This window comes from Dipteris shenzhenensis, chromosome 21, assembly GCF_047967505.1.
Source record: "Dipteris shenzhenensis isolate YYH24624 ecotype China chromosome 21, Dip_SZ_1.0, whole genome shotgun sequence".
In the NCBI taxonomy this organism is placed as follows: domain Eukaryota; kingdom Viridiplantae; phylum Streptophyta; class Polypodiopsida; order Gleicheniales; family Dipteridaceae; genus Dipteris; species Dipteris shenzhenensis.
The window spans coordinates 565,396-582,093 of NC_141616.1; positions in this window are offsets into that span (position 1 = coordinate 565,396).

The following is a 16,698-nucleotide window of genomic DNA, read 5'->3' on the forward strand; positions in this document are numbered from 1 at the left end:
TACATGAGTGAGCAAAAACTATATGTCAATAAAAGCTCACACACTCCTTGGTAGAGAAAAACTACAAGACTGGGCTCAACACATATCCTTGCTGCTAACCAATTATGTATCCACTACACATAATGGTAAAAGATATATTGCCCATCTATTGGCCATAATAATTGGGTTTGCAATAGAGCAAGAGGAAGACTCTACACCCCTCTTAACACAAGATATATAGGACTTTGAAACATTGATATTATCGCCAGAATGGGAACTAGACCTTCCACCTACTCTCAATGTGGATAACATGGATGGGCAACAATTCAAATAGATTCTAGATAATTACAATGTGGAACTCTGCCAAAGAATACTACAACTCAGTTCAATCTTGCTCAAGCAACAGAAGGACTCAAGCATGGGAATCCAAGAGGATACCATGCCACATAATGACTTTGCAAGAGAGCCAAATAGCATGCCTCTCCAAGAATCACAAGTCACCAATGTTGACGACTCCACGACTCTCAGTCACAACCCCCAAATGTCTCTAGTGGCACCATACAATAGACAATTGTTCAAGAAATAGATCAAAATTCCACATGGGCGCATGGCAGTCAATTGTATGTCCCATACAAGCAAGGCCATAGCACATTCCAAATCATACAACATCAGAGCCAACAGTTACAACAATGGTCTCAATTATTTGCTAGCATGGCGTCAGATGAGCAGGAAATAGAAATGGAAAGATAGATGCTCCATCACTCCAAAACAAGTTGCAAAGTGCCGAGACTGAAATTATTAAGCTCAAGGAAAGATGGCAAAACAAATGCAACAACAGCTCCTTGCGCAAAATGCTCTAGTAGAAAGTAGAAAGGATGCCCTACAAGCCATGGTTTCTCTCCAAGAAAAGCACCTACAGCTATCTGATGCCTTGAGCCAAAAGGAAAAGGTTGAGTTATCCCTCTCCCATATGCAAGCCACTTGTAATGATATCAAGAAGTGAATGGTGCACTTAAATGAAAGATTACTACTCAAAGAGGATCAGCTCCATGCCACATTAGACACAAATAATGAGTTGTAAAATAGCCTCAAAGAAGGTAAATGTCAAATTCAAGCACTAAAGAAGGAATACATGGCATCAAGAGATACTTATGCACACCGAAGCAGAACTGGACACTCAAGAGCAAGAGATACTCCAACTCCACGTGCTTAATGATCAATTTCTAGGGCATCCAAAAGCAGCTCAACAATTCAATAGTCTAAAGCTTACATACATCTCCACATTGGGTAAGTATAAAGACAAGTGCATGGAGTGGCAAAATCAAAAGGTAATAATTTCAAGTTGGAAATTCAACTACTAGGTCAAGCTAATGCGAAGGGGTCAGCACAAGATCTTTTGCTACAAGGCATCACTACATTATACCAAGAGCTTGTTGTAGTCCTCCAGCAAGAGGATCACCTTGAATGAAGAATACGCATACTCTGGAAACACTTGCAAACCAAGATGTTACATGTAGTATTTGGTCTTGATTGGACCAGACCAATAAGCACAAAGACTCTCCAAGATCTATGCTAGCATATGGATGAAGAGGAGAAGAATATGTGTTTTGTCTCTCAGTGCATGCAAATACGGTTAAAGGCTGATACAATACTACTATATGAATGCTTGATGGGAAACCCCCCTCTTCGAGTAGTAGCTGGACTCTTACCCTTACTGCAACAATCACCAGCAACTTCCATGGGATATAACTCCCAGAAAAATCCAACATTAAAGCTATCAATGCCTACCAGAAGTGACAAGGATCTGCCAGAGGAATATGTGGTCTACCTTCAATCTAATCTCTCCTATCTTGCCACTCTCTATTCTGATCTACTCACATCCCTCCCTAACTCCAGTACTATCCTCCATACCTTTCCAAAAATCCATGCTAACCCATATTCCTTGCCATGCCTCTTTGCCCATGCATCTCAACACTATTGCCTAATCCAAGAATCTAACTCCTATCATCCAGTTACACCTAACTTTTTCCCAACACTTGACAATCCATCCCTCAAGGATTATCAGGTTGCTAAATCAATTTGCCATGCTCTCCCTCCACTTTCCCCACCAACATCCTTACTTCTACCTTCTCAAATTCACTACTTGCTTCGACCTCAAGCTTTTCCCCTATAACCTCTTCCTCTCCCCCAAGACCACATATTCCTCCAATCTCCCTTGAGTTTTCAATAGAAGACACCATTAATGATTCCATCAATGAGCTTCAAGAATTGGATAATCCAATTCGCACACACCCACATGGGAGTTGCAACAAGATACAGATAGGATTCCCATGCCCGGTAATCCCATTGGTGATTTTTGGAGGTAATACCCAAACATGCAGTCAAGAGGAGGATGGGACCTCTCTAGAATTTCAATGAGTATCAGCCAAGCACAAATCACTCTAGACATCAGCATGAAATTGGAGCCATAGCCTGCTTGGCATAGACCAAAGTTGCTCAATGAAAAGTACCTCGTTGAATACATATAGGCTCCATCTTCCTTTTGCACGCATCCCACATTTGATGTGGCACCCCATTGCTACCGGTGGGATGCAAATCATCATGATCCAAATAATGCAGATGCTCCTCGCAATTGTCTATTAATCAATAGAAACTCTAAAATCAAATGGACAAGCTAGGAAACACTCATCAGAGCCTTGGACAAACATGCATCAATTATGCAAGGAACTTATGACAAAATACTCAAAGAAAGTGCAAAATATAGTGAAGCCTTAGCAGTCATCCTGGAGGTGTCCCTCACCGTTGATGACCATTTGCCCAACCTCAGCTTCAATCAAATCAACACATTGATGCTCAAACAACAAGTCACCTCTTTCAAAGAGCCATCTCTCTTCAAGGGTATTATGTGTGTTTATTTGAAGAAATGGTTGACACCGGCTTCTTAAAAACTGAGCAAACAATCTACGGTGTTCGTGGATTACAAGGAAAACATGGACAACAAGTTTGCTCTATTTATCATTGCCACCATCTTTACCATACTCATTGGCTAAAGACAACTGCAGCACAACATCGTCTGTAGACTCAACCATAACACGACGATAGGTAATCAAATCAATCCAAGGGAGTTGTTTAACCCTATGGCAACAAGGGCCAAAAGTGCAGTCTAGGACAACAACTATGAGAGCATTGTGTGTGTAGAGTAGCAGCAAAGCTCTGCTTGTAATATCTTGAGCCTGAAAGATGGTATGAAAAATATGAAAGGACGAGGATAGTCAAAATCCTCTCTAGAAAATATCCAATCATACTTGCAAAATTAGGATCTAGAGAGAGAAATACTAAAAGCCTACACTTTCTGAGTCCCTCCACTTTGTATAGAGACCCAAAAGGTCCCTCCACTTTGTGTAGATATCCAAAAGGTTCCCCTACTTTGTTTAGAGACGCAAAATGTCCCCCCACTTTGTGTAGAGACCCAAAAGGTCCCCCTGAAAAGTGGAGGAACTCCTATCCCCAAAAGGTCTCCTACAAAAGAGGTCCCACCATGGAGGTACCTACCGATTGTGTAGAGACCATGTATAAATATCTTTCAATGGAATAAAGCTCCCACTCTTTGGGGTTCAGTGTTCAAGCTCACTATTGTGTTCATGTGATTGATCTCCATTGCGTCCATGCTCTCTTACACTATTGTGTTCTAGCATGCCCTTACCCTTGCACTCTCTACCCTTGTACTCCCTCCTCCTCCTCCTCCTCCTCCCTCCTCCTTCCTCCCTTATGCTCCTCCTCCTCCCTCATCCTTCTCCTCCACCTCCTCCTCCCTCCTCCTCCTCCTCCCTGCTCCTCCTCCTCCTCTTTCCTCCTCCTCCTCCCATCTCCTTCTCCCTTCTTCTCCTCCTCCCTCCTCCCTCCTCCTCCCTTCTCTTCCTCCTCATTCCTTGTCCCTCCTCCTCAACCCTTACCCCTCAAATCCGTGAAGGAGACTAGCTCTCCACTCCTCAACCTTGGACTCCTCCTAAACCCTGCAACCCCCTCTCAACCCTAGAACTCCTAGTTAGCTCTCTCAATCATGTCCCCCTTTCAAACCCTGAAATCCCCTTCTAAACCCTTGAACTTCCATGGAGGCAAGAGCCTCCACCAATTGTTATGATTGAGCCCTCTTTCTCACCCATGTGTGCATGAGATCTACTTTCCATGCTTTAGCTTACACCTCTTACCGAAACACAACCTGAGGACCTGTGCTACACTTGTGAACACCTATACTACAATGAGCAATGACATGATTGTAGGTGGCCAACACCCTCGGAACTTGCACTTGGGAGAAACGATGACAACACACATTTCTTCATTCATTACGAAGAAAATAGTTACTTATCAATGCCACAGTGGTATTACTAGAAAAATGGTATCATTGTATGATTGTGTGGTAGTATGGAGAAGTTTTATACTAGATATGATCTCTTATGGAGGAAATCACTTTATTGCTAGTACTACATTAGCAAGATACCTATGTAGTAGAATGCAGTGTGACATACTGCTTGTAGCTGCTTGTAGTAAGTTCCTTGTAAGAAACCATTTCCATAGTGAGGTTGCACTGGCATTGCAAGAAGACCAATATTAAGGTAAGATTATGTGCAATCATAGGAAAGGAAGTAGTGGTAGCACAATGTACTAATGATTCATAGTAAGGTTGTGTGTTGTCATGGAAATGTACTCTACTTGAAACTAGTGGTAGCCCAACAATACTGAATTTATAATAAGGTTTTGTGCTATCATGGTAAGTTGGTAATGTACTTTAATTATATTCCGATTCATGTTGTTGTACCAATATCATGCAAATATTTGTTTTTCATACCATTGAGTCAATACTTTCTTAAAGTAGGACCAGTTCCATACAAAAGTTGCAGTGGTTCCTCCATCAGAATCACATTCTGATCTTCCTCTTCAATCTTGGACCCAAGTTCATTGATAGAAAGAATGGAGAAGGCACAAGAAATGTTGATAAATTCAAACTTGAAAGAGCACTTGCTACTACAGAGGGAAATCGAAGAGCATTCAAAAGACAGAATGAGCTATGAAGAGAAAGAACGAAGAGAACGGTTCTTGGAAACAGACAATGAAGCAAGAGAATTCAAAACATTGAGGAGTTGAAAGCTGGCACTGGAGGATGTAAGCACTGAGTACAGAAAGCAAGGTAAGAGCACATCTTGTTTAGCCATTGTATTTGTATATGTGTGTCTTTCTTGCAAGCAAATATGTGATATTGTAAAGTGTACTTGTTATAGGGAAATTTTGAGACCTTAGAAAGAAAACATTGATCCTAATTTAATTCCCGTCAAACAAATGAGGAGTCTCCACTATTGTTTGCAAAGAACATGATCAAGGAAAAAAAGTTTAAGAGGGTAAAACGTGAAGTTCTTGAAGACTTTGTATCGAAAAGTAAAGTTGATGTCACTAAAATTCAAGAGGCTCTTGATGTGAGCGGAGTGAGTAGAAAAGGACCTGCTTCAATTTTTAAAGTTGTGTCATCAACATTAAAAGATCAACAAATAAAATGTGTGTTGTTACCAGCACTAGCACAAGTGTGGAAGGAACGAGGTCTTCTCAACCAAGAAATTGATAAGTTCATTGGATAGTGCTTTCATATCTAAAGTGTATATGAAAGTGAAAAGGGAAGCACTACATATAATTCTTGGAATAATATTTTTGTAGATCTTGAACAACTGCAGAGACTAATGGTTGAGTTCTACAGTATCACATTTGAAGAATGTAAAGGAGTTTTGAAGTGTGTTGTTAAGCTACATGAGTGTGAAATTGTCAAGGAAAAAAAGATAGAGCTCGAGTTTCTATCACTTTGATGAATCGAGCACTTGATCAATCGATCACAAAGTCTAGCTCAAAGTACTTCAGTGTCCAATCAAAAAAGCAGGTATGGTGGTTGGGCTCATTTGAGGTATGTAAACTATCGCCTTCCAAATTAGCCTTTTCTCAAAATGTTATAAATTTTAGATAACATATCTTGCAAACCTGTGGTTTTAAATGACAGGTGAAGACTGAGGACCATGCAATAATTTACTAGGTATTTCATCAAACAGATATACCATCAATTATAAAGAGTCAAGTCCAAGGACATCATCTTCATGTTCCAGGGCAGATTGATTTTTAAATTGAATGCCATATGGCAGGTGACCTGAAGACATTGAAGTGTATGTTCAATATAAGAAAAGGGGGTAGCTCAAAGTCTTCTTGCTTGTACTGCAACGAACTAGCGCATGTCTTAGATTCTAAATGGTGGAAAAGAGCACCCAACAGAGATAAAGTAGATAAAAATAAAGCAGTTCTTGAGATCCCATTATGCAATGTTCACATTTATACATTTCATGCATTATGTAGGATCATTGAGAAACTCGTTTTCCTATATATTGGATTTGCATGGAAACTTTGCTCGAGAGAAGAAGAAAAAAGGCGCTACAATCATTAGAATCAATGCGATCAAAAATTGGTCAATACATCACAGGTTAAGTTGGCTTTTAGATTGGCTCAAAAGGAAAGAAGGAGGCAGATTTTGGATAACTCAAATGCAGCACAAAGACATGCTCAATGGAGGCATTCAAAGATATATGTAAACCACAAATGGGTAGATAGAAGCTAAGTGCTAAATCTTGTTCATCAATAGGTGTCATTTAATGTAATGATTTTTTTTTTTGCAATGAACAATGACTTGGATCTTTCATTCATAAGAAGATAGAACTTATTGTGTCATTGTATTCAACCATTGAAATATTTGAAATGTAATCATATATTTATATTTCAAAATGTACATTGTTTTTGTCACGAATACACATAAACATAACTAAGACATTCTAAAATGATAGTGTCCTCACAATTCAACTCTACTTCCATCTTGTAAAATATACAATGCCATACATGCTATTCTTCCAATGGTTTGCCAAAACTTTGCTTTGAATCCTTCTTGTGACTTTGATTGGAGACCATTTTTCCGTGAGCAACTGAACTCTTATCATCTTATGCAGGAGTTGTTGTCGCAGTTTGCTCTTCATCTGTTTTGTTGGGAAGGGCCACCAAAGAAGGTTCTTAATTCCATATGAGCTTATTCTTTCCATAACCCTCCAAGGCGAGGTGATTCTTTACACCACAAGATGGTACCCAGGCAGTATATGTCAAAAAGTAGCCAGCTCTTAAGCCTTGCTTTCCAACATAACACCCAAAAATAATTAAAGCAGTCCGCTTCTGTATCAGAATGATCTTAATGTGTCATCTTCAATGAACAACTTCCATAAGCAAAACACACTCAGATTAAAAACAGACCATTAAATTGCATATCTCAACTCCAAATTCAAGAAAGGTAGGTGCTTTACCTCAATATTCTCATCCTTCTCGAGCACATCATCATTAAACAAGGAGATATCCCATCCACATATTCATACATTTTGGCTTGCTCAAAATAGATGGACAATTCTTCTGAAGGATTGAATTTGTCCTCCAGCTCTAACAAAAATTTGTCATCAATCTTTACTTCTTTGTTGACCTACAAGACTATGCAATAAGGACAATTGCATAATCATCTCTCAAATTGAAGAGGCATTGTAGGTCATACAATAGGACATACTCTTTTCCCTCAATATTGAAAGAGGGAAGAATGGGCACATCGAGGTCAGGGAGCTTTCAGCCTCAATGTCATCCACTGGGATAGCATCTCTTAGTGTCTCATTAGAGCCACTAGATCCAATGCTGAAACTACAAGCTCCTCCTCTTTCAGGTTGATCTTCTCTTCCACATCTGGTATATCCAACTTATCTTATGTTTCCTCTTCCTTATCACTATCCTTCATGTCCTCAACTGACCCATCAACATAGTGTACGTACATGGCAAATGCAAGTGACTCTTCAAGTATCCTATAATTGCCCTTGTGTATGGTGCAGATTTCCTTGTGGCAATCTTCAAAACTATCAAATAGCTTGTGCATTTGATACATGATCTTGTCATTTCCGGAAATGTCCTTGATATGTACCAAAGTTTTATCATTGACAACTTTAGATCCTTCAACTGTCAGCTTGTTGAAAGACTCATACACCTCTCCATGAAAACTCTTGTGCTATGCCACAAGAGAATGCAAATCCATCTCTTTATTGAGCATCTCATGGTATTTGTAATACTGCATTTGACATTAAGACTTTTGTAAGAATTCAAAGAGGAGATGGCACAGATATCTATGCAAGTCACACTTTTCAGCCACATGCCAAAAATGGTCTTCAAGGTACTAGTGAATTAAGTATGTAGTGATTGCTTGCACCTATTATTAGACCAAGCCACCACTAAGTAGACTTAATCATCCCCTTGTCATCTCCATCTCGAGTTTCATCTTCCTCCCTACAGGCTTATGCTACCCAACCTCACCAGCTCTATCACAGTGACCCAATATAGCTCCAGCTCCATCACCTAGACCCACTACAACTCTAGCTCAACCCATCAAGCTGACACACCCATAACCTCACCAGCTCTATCATACGAACCCACTATAGCTCCATCACCAAGACCCACTACAGCTCTAGCTAGACCCATCAAGCTGACACCTATCAAGTTGACACCTATCAAGCTGTCACCTATCAAGCTCATATTATCTACATACTAATAAGGTTAGTCTTTTTGGTAAAATAATATTTCTCTATGCATTCTAGACACTGTTGCATACCAATTTGATCAAAAACGTGATTTTCTAGTATCTTCAAGCCAAATCGCATTTTTAAGCAAATCCTGGCACACATAGCATGTTTTGACCATAAATGCATTATGGGGTGTTTTTTAGCTAAGAGGGTCTCAAAGCGCGTTTTCTAGGAAACAATCCTCTCCTCTATGGAACAAGGACTACGATCTAAGGAAAAGTGAGGTCTATACAAACATGGATCAAGAAAACACTACTACACAAATATAGCAGATTCCAAAATGGTGTGAAGAGAATGGGAGAGAGGTAAGGAGTCTCACTTGCAGCTTTCTCACATACACAATGGGGGAATACACACAAAGGTGGAGGCTGAAAACAGTTTTTCTCTTCTTAGTTGTGTAAGCCAAAAGAACTCTCTCTTAATACAAAAGGAATAGATGAACCCTATATGTGGGTCTCAAACCAAACTCAACTAACCTAGGTGGCATACTAACTGACTAGAGTACATAAAGATAACTATCATCTAGCTATTATTCAAGGGCGGTGTACCAACCGCATCTGCAGTTAACAAATTGGTGACATAAATGCACAACGGTCACCCTGACATATCACGAGTGGAGCTCGATATCTCAACACTCCCCCTCTAGCTCAATCCCAATTCCTGCATATCAAGCAGGTCTCTAAACTTGCGCAGTTTCTCTGTGCCTAATGCCTTCGTGAATATGTCAGCTACTTGATCCTCTGTGCTGACATAAACCAGATCAATAAAACCTACTAGAATCTTCTCCTACACATAGTGATAATGCACCTCAATGTGCTTTGTTCTAGCATGATAGACTAGGTTATTTGCCAAGTGTATACTGCTCATGTTGTCACAATAAATAACAACTGGCCCACTAATGCATATCATAAAGTAGCTTATGCAACCAAGCTACCTCACATGCAGCCATTGTTGCACCCCTGTACTGAGCCTCTGTGCTCAACAAGACAGCTGTAGGCTGTTTCTTGCTGCTCCAAGTGACTGTAGCACTCCCAAAAGAGAACACATATCCACTGGTAGATCGTCTATAAAAAATACTACTAGCCCAATCAGCATCAGTGTATCCACGCAACTGTATCTGAACCCCAGTCTCATAAAATAGTCCATACTACAATGTGGACTTCACATATCTCAGTATGCGTCTAACCGCATCCAAATGCGGTTTCCTTGGAGCCTGCATAAATTGACTTACCAACCCAATAGCATAGCTCAAATCTGGCCTAGTAATAGTCATATAAATCAAACTTCCTACTATGCATCTATACATAGTAGGGTCTTCTAGAAGCTCACCTGCATCTGCGCTCAACTTCACATTCTGCTCCAAAGGAACTGAAATAGGCTTACAGCCTGTCATCCCATATTTGGACAGTAATTCCAATCCATACTGCCTCTGCAAGAGCCATATCCCACTTGTGGATCTAATCACCTCAATGCCCAAGAAGTAACGCAACTCTCCCAAATCCTTCATCTCAAACTTCTACTTCAATAGCATTTTCACATGAAGGATATCTTCATCACTATCACCTGTGATGATCAAATCATCAACATAAATGACAAGCAGCATAATGCCTTTCTCTGTTTTTCTCACATAAAGTGAGAAATATACCTTGGAGATCTGAAAGCCAATAGTGACAAGATACTGTCCTATCTTGTCAGACCATGCTCTAGGTGCTTGCTTCAAGCCATACAAGGCTTTCTTCAACTTGCAAACAAACTCAAGATGAATAGCATGAACATAACCTGGCGGCTGCTCCATATAGACCTCTTCTTGCAAATCACCATGCAAGAAAGCATTCTTCACATCCATCTGATGTAAAGACCATCCCTTTGATGCAGCCATAGCAATGATTGCTCTTACGGTTGCCATCCTTGCAACCAGATTGAATGTTTCTTCATAATCAATGTCATATATCTGTCCATACCCCTTGACAACTAATCTTGCCTTGTATCTGCTCACAGAACCATCTGCATTGTGCTTCACCTTATAAACCCACTTGTAGCCAATTGCATTCTTGTCCTTAGGCAAAGGCACCGATTCCCATGTAGCATTTGCTTCCAAGGCATCCATTTCTTCATCCATGGCTTTCTCCCATTTTTCTTTTCCCATGGCTTGCTCAAAAGAAGTGGGTTCTAGTTCTTATATCACTTTGACCATATAGGCATAGTGAATGGCTGTAAATCCATCATATTTCAGCCTATCCATAGGATACTTAACTCTGGTAGACCAGGACAAAATAGGCTCACTACCAGGTGCTCTCAAAACATCCCTTGTCTTCCTTACTCCAGGTGTAACAATAGAAGGAATACCCAACTCATCATCAAGGCTCTGTTCTGAGCCACTGGATTCACCATCCACATAAGAGTGACCTGCATTCACATCAACCATGGGCTGATCTACTTTCTCTTTTCCCTTTCGTGATACTTGCATACCACTATCTGCATTTCTTTGAGGAGATTCTCTTGATCTCAATCTGCCTGTCCATGGCAAAGTATGTGAACCACTGCTAGAAGACATTATAGGTCCACTAATATTTTGTGATTGCTCCTGTGAATTCTGTGCAATAGTACCATTTTGTGCATCTACATCATCAATCACATTTATTGGTTTATACCAATTGCTCATCTCATCAAAAACAAAATCTCTGCTCACTGTGAACTTACGAGTAGAAGGGTTATAGCATCTATACCCTTTCTGCAGCAAAGAATAATCAATAAAGATGCACTTCTCAGCTTTTGGATCCAACTTGGATCTCAACTCATCTGGCACATGAACATAGGCAATGCAACCAAAAACTTTCAAATGAGAAATATCTAGTTTCCTACCAGTATACCTCTCCTCTGGCATCATGCCATGTATTGCTACAGTGGGAGTCCTGTTCATTATGTAGACTGTTGTAGCAACTGCTTCAGCCCAATAATAATCTGGCAGGTCTTTTTTGTTCATCATGGCATGAGATACCTTTCCAATATGCCTGTTTTTCCTTTTCGCTGTACATTAACATGACCGATGCGTTTATGCCAAATATCAATATCTACAACTACACCGGTCCCATGTGCAAACATTGTTGCACTCAATTCAGGCATATCCACATCCTACGTAAACATCCTGCCCTTCTTCTTCCCTTTTGCTATCAAGCGACCTTTATTTTTCATATCCTCAACAAAGCATCCATGAGGATTAAATGTGGCCTACAAGCCCTGCTCAACCATTTGACCAACAGAAACCAGGTTCTTGGTGATATTCGGGACATGAAATACATCAGACAAGTATTTCTTTTTCCCATCCTGCATAAACAAAGGAACTTTACCAATCTGCATAATAGGATGTGCAGTATGATCAGTCTCCACAAATCCTAGTCTTTCCATTTTCCTTGCATCTTGCATCCATTCTGCATGACCTATCATGTGGTTTGATGCACCTGAGTCAACATACCACACATCATCGCTTTCTTCTGCACTTTTCACAGAATTGGTCATGTGCTGCACCATAAACAAATTCTCATTTCTGTCATCACCCTGTCTACTAGAGGATGCATAATTGCCTTGCTGCAATTTTCCATTCATGATGTCCTTCTACTTTTTGTTGCAGTCTTTAGCCATATGACCCATTTTACCACAGTAGTAGCATTCAACATTGTTGTTTGCATTTTGGCCTCTCTGCCATCCACCATGACCTCTTTGGCTCCCCCTGCCTCTAAAGTTACCACGTCCTCCTCCATCGGACTGGTTTTCTTAAATTTGCTGCATATTTTGATTTCTACCATGGCCTCCAGATTGGCCTGCTCTACCTCTACCTCTACCTCTTCTAGCATTTGAGTAGAAGATAGTTTCTTTTGAAGTTCCTCCTGAAGAAGATGCACCACCATTTCTCTGCTCTTCAGAAATTAGAAGAGCAATCAACTCCTCAAAATCAGGTAGTGACCCAATAGAAGCAAGCGCATCTGCAATCTTCTTCACCTTCATGTGGTAGTCATTGATGCTCATATTTTCTGTCTACACATTATGCAACTCCTACTGGAGCTGCATTTTCCTGGCTTGCATATTTGTGCTATACATTTTTGTCAAAGTATCCCATGCCTCCTTTGGGTGGTGCTTGGATCTTGAATATGCACAATCATAGAATCTAAAATACTGATAGACAACCAGTACATAACTTTTATGGCTCTCTTATGCCATCCTTTAAATGCCTACAACTCTTGTTGATTGGGAACAATACGAATAACTGGTTCTTGTTTAGCTCCAGTAATGAACTCCCAATAGCCTTTTCCCTTAAGGAAACTCGTCATTCTAAACTTCCATGCTGGGAAGTTGTTCTTGTCAAGCTTTTTAGTGACAATCTGTGAAAGAGCATCAGATGCCATTACAGAACACTGCAAAATATTATGTCACTGCAAAAAACACAACTTCTGCCTCACAAGGGCAATTTTGTAAAACTGACAAAAGTGGTATTTGACCACACAGTCACTTCCTCGTGATGATTTTGCATCAACAGGCAATAAGAATGATTCTGTCACTCCCAATATCTCTGTGCACAGGCATACGATGCAATTTTTACGATAACTTTTCATCAACCTGCAGAAGAGTGGTCGCACAGCAAAAGCAGGGCACTTTCTTGAGTGCCTGTGGAAAACTTCGGCCACCAAATGGGCCTCAAAACGTAGCATATATTTCCCTCTCGCCACATTGCAAAGGGCATCGCAATCTAAGATAGTGCACTCCTGCACTTTTCGGCTGTGCTACTACCTATAGAAATTTGCTCCCAAACTCAAAAAAGGAAAGCAACATTGATCCTCTTACCAAGACACTGCGAACTTGGTTTGCTTTCTTGAGCTCCTTACTACAAACCGAGCTCTGATACCATGTAAAGAGAGTGGGAGAGAGGTAAGGAGTCTCACTTGCAACTTTCTCACATACACAATGGGGAAAGACACACAAAGGTGGAGGCTGAAAATAGTTTTCCTCTTCTAAGTTGTGTAAGCCAAAAGAACTCTCTTAATACAAAAGGAATAGACGAACTCTATATGTGGGTCTCAAACCAAACTCAGCTAGCCTAGGTGGCATACTAATTGAGCCACTAAGTAGAGTACATAAAGATAGCTATCATCCAGCTATTATTCATGGGTGGTGTACCAACCGCATCTGTAGCTAACAAGTCGATGACATAAATGCACAACGGTCACCCTGACATATCACGAGTGGAGCTCGATATCTCAACAAAAGGGATATATGAATACCTAGATTTTTTATCTCCATGGCTAGCCCTGGTGACTTGTCCATGACTCTTACACCACCACAAGTGCAAAAAGGGGGGGATGGCAATGATGATGTTGTCCAGATGTAGATAAGGATGTGGTGTTGGAGAAAAGAAATGAAGATCAAAACTTTTGGAGGGATGGAGAAAAGTGAAGATAAGAGGAGATGGCACAATTATCTATGCAAGTCACATCAGTCCTGTCAACCACACATGCAAAAAATGATCTTCTATGTATGCATGCATTTAAGTTCTAATCATTGCTTGCACATATTTCAAGACCAAACCGCCACTAAGTAGAGTTACCCTTTTCTCTTCATCTCTATCTCGAGTTTCAATTGCTTCCTTACTATCTTGTGATATCCAACCTCACCAACTTTATCACACAGACCCACTACAGCTCTAGCTCCATCCTGAACCATCACCTGGACCTATCTGTCATCAGGAGACACAAGCTAAGGTAAGCAATATGTCACCCATCAAGCTCATATTACCTTCATAACTATAAGGGAATCATTGTTTTCTACCTATTGTTAAGGTAAAATGGCCTTTCTCTAGATTTCGAATGAAGGATCTTTGGATCAGATCATGGTTGAAGGGTGTTGGGTGTTGTTTTGGATCATGGGAGCTATTGCTAGCAAGAGATCTTGTCCGTTAGTGATCTACTACATGGAGAGCCATTAGGCATGAAGCTCGTATGCTAGAAAGAAAGTAGAGAGTCCTTAAGTGCCTACACAATTTCGTTGTGGGAGCCATGCAATGCACATGACCCTGCTTTGTTCCTTCGTATGGTTCCATAGAGGCTGGTTGGGTCTTTAGGCCAACTCTATAGTCACCAAGGGCTAGGCAACACATGGGCTGACCACCAAGAAGAAGACATCGTACGAATTTGGGGATGTGTGCCCATGATTGTAGGCTATTGAGCCTACCGTATGCAATATGGCATGTTCATGTGGCATGGACTATTAGCATATGGTATATGTAGGGACAATGTACTGGGGACTGTATGGAAAACCAATGTACAGATTGTGTACGGCCTATGCATGGGAGGCTATATAGAAGACCATCATATGAAAGGTAGTACAGAGTTGTGGGTGTGTATGGTTGTTAGGTGAATGGCTAATTGCACACTTGGGTCAGCTGTGGAGGATTGTGTGACCATGCATTAGTTGCTAGCAACATTGGAGGATTGGACACTTGAGTCTAAGCCTTTTGAAATTGAAATGGATGCTTTTTTTTCTATGCTTGATGGATGATACTTTTAGTAGAGGATATGCTTTTGCTTTCCTCAAGAGGTAGTGTACATATAGGCAGTGGATGCTAGGCAGATGGCACATGTTTGGTACAGCCTCACTACTAGTAATTAGATTCTCTTTTGGAAAATATTGGTTGATGTATCAGGATGTATGCTACCCATAGGGTGAGAGACTATAAGTCATGGCAGTAAAGAATGCTCCTAAATGCTTTCTTCTTTTGCTTTGAGTAGATAGGTGGCTAATTGGGCACTAGTGATAGCTATGGGAAACTTTGTGGCCAAACATGGTTACTAGTAACAGTTTTGGGTTGTGTCAGCTCCTTGGATTAGGGATGGAGACCTATTGCTAGGTTTGGTGAGAGTGGTGAATCGTAGAGGCTATGTAGAGCTTGTGGATGCCGAATGGGGATGTGGAATGCCCCAAATGCAAAAAATAATGTATCTTTTATGTAGCCTAGAATTCAAGGCCTCTCACTTAATTAAAGAAGTACCAAAAGCGGTGCCAAGGTTTGGGGCCAATCGGTGTCTTTATCTTGGTGTAGGGGCATTCTAGCTCCCAGTCTGGCAATTGTGTATTTGACAAATTATTGAAGTAACAGTGTTGGCTGGTTATTTGTACTATCATAGTCCATGTTTGGGGTGAGACCTCTTAGATGTTAATTGGGCGCTCAAAATCTTTTTGCTTGCATGGATGATTGTAGTAAGCCATCTGTACCACATCGTATAGTTCTTGCTAAGTTTGGAGCATCCCCACTATAGCTTGACGTGGCATTCCAAATTATCATGTATCTTCACACAATTTGAGAGTAGGGTTTCTCATATCTGATGGTCAACTTCGACTACCTTGACTGGGCCTTATCCTTGTCCATGTCTTTGACCGATAAGGTCAATCTGAGATGTTAGTATGCTCATATATGTAGTTTGTTTTCACATCTCAGCCTCCATATTGATCGGCTACCCCCTTCCAATTTAGCCTTGATGCCTCATCCGCATCCACTTTTCCTCCCTACTGACCATGAGTTCAATTAGCTTATATGGGAGGATTCATTATAGGTGCATGCCTTCAATTGGTTGGCACCATGTGAGCTTCTAGCAAAGCTCAACTTCTATGGAGATAATTGTCTCAAGATCTCAGTGGAAGGTTTCATCACACCACCAGGTTATACACAACTCCACTTACCCCACTCTTTACAAATATCCCTCATTCAGTTTTGAGTATCATCACATTGATTACACATTGAGAGTAGACAAGCAGAGGATATTCCACAAGAGGGATGTATTTGTACCTTATGTGATCATCACGAGATCGAGTCAAAGGAGCATTTTGTTTTTCGATGCCTTGTCTACTATTCTATCAAAGGCCAATATCACTGCTTATTTCGAGATGTCTTCGGTCCCCTTGCGCATTTCCTTGCATATCCCTATCAAAGGTGCCTTGCAGCTTTTATCCACGAGTTGACTCAACATTGAGACCACCTACTTAGGATACATCACTGAGG